Consider the following 1,647-nt stretch of genomic DNA (forward strand, 5'->3'; position numbering starts at 1 on the left):
AGTATAAATTAGTATCCTCCCCAAATTTGATTGCTGTGGAGTTGAAATTACTAGAGTTACAAGCTTTATTAGATTTTGGCCGTGAGTGCCTGAAATTAGGTAGATAATAGATATTAACAGTTATTGTCCCAACAATTAGTTATTATCTAATTATAATATAATTAGTTAGTAGTGAATATGCAGTAACAATACTAACAACTAAAATTAGCTAATTAGCAATTTACTCTTTTGTGGTAATACCTATATTAAGAATTTTTATTTCTCTCAGTAAAAGTCATTATTAGTTAGTAATAAATTAATTCACTAACTAATTTAGATTATAGCAAAAGTAGCTATTTTAATTACTTATGGGTTAATAAAAATAACCATTGTAAGTTTTCGGTTCATCTAAAAAATATTTTTTTTTGTTAATTGCTTCCGCTCTATAATTTTTAAACTTGGCACAATTAGTAACTAAATTTAAATTAGTAACGTCCTCAAATTTGATTGCTGTGGAGTTACAGTTACCAAAGTTACAAGCCTTATTAAGTTTTATTGAGATTTTTTTTATAATCTTTAGAAAATTTGTCTCTTCCAGTGTATAAATTTGAAATTTGGTACGGTTAATAAGCGGGTCTGAATTAGTAAACTCTTCAAATTTAGTTTCTTTGGCGTTGAAATTACCAGAGTTACAATCCTTATCATGTTATTTCAAATGTTTTTTATTCATTCTTAAAATAAAAAATTTCAAAAATCGTTTCTTATTGTGACTTTCAGTGTATAATTTTTAAATTTCGCACGGTTATTAAGTTTGTTTAAATTAGTTACCTCTCCAAATATAGTAACTGTGGCGTTGAAATTACCAGAGTTACAGACCTTAACGTTTTTTTTTTAGTTTTTGATTTATGTTAATAATAAAAAGTCCAAAATTTGTGTCTTTCGGTCTATAATCTTGAAATTTGCCACGTTTAATAATGGGGCCCAAATTAGTAATCTCTACAAAACTAGTTATTGTGGCGTTGAAATTACCAGAGTTACAGTCCTTAACACGTTCTTTCAAAAATTTTTGATTTATTCTCAGAATTAAAAATTCCTAAAGTGGTCTCTTCCGGTGTATAATTTTTAAAATTGGCACAATCAAAAAGCAAATCTAAATTAGTAACCTCTTTAAATTTTGTAACTGTGGCGTTGAAATTACCAGAGTTATAGACCAACGTGTCTTTTTAAAAGTTTTTGATTCATTCTTACAATAAAAAAATCCAAAATTTGTGTCTTCCGGTGTATAATTTTGAAATTTGGCATGGTTAATAAGTGGATCAAAATTAGTAACCTCTCCGAATTTAGTTGTTGTGGCGTTAAAATGACCAGAGTTACAAGTCTTAACATGTTCTTTCAAAAGATTTTTATTCAATGGCAAAATAAAAAATTTCAAAATGTGTTTCTTTCAGTGTATCATTTTGAAATTTGGCACGGTAATTAAGCGGATCACCAAATTTGGTTACTGTGATGTTGAAATTACCGGAGTTACAGTCTTTAACACGTTCTTGCAGAAGTTTTTGATTCATTTTTATAAAAAATAATAATTTAAAATTAGTCTCTTCCGGTGTATAATTTTTAAATTTGGCACAATTAGTAAAGAAGTATAAATTAGTAATCTCCCCAAATTTG

Source organism: Gnatocerus cornutus, chromosome 7 (assembly GCF_029298725.1).
Source record: "Gnatocerus cornutus isolate USDA-ARS CGAHR chromosome 7, icGnaCorn1.1, whole genome shotgun sequence".
In the NCBI taxonomy this organism is placed as follows: Eukaryota; Metazoa; Arthropoda; class Insecta; order Coleoptera; family Tenebrionidae; genus Gnatocerus; species Gnatocerus cornutus.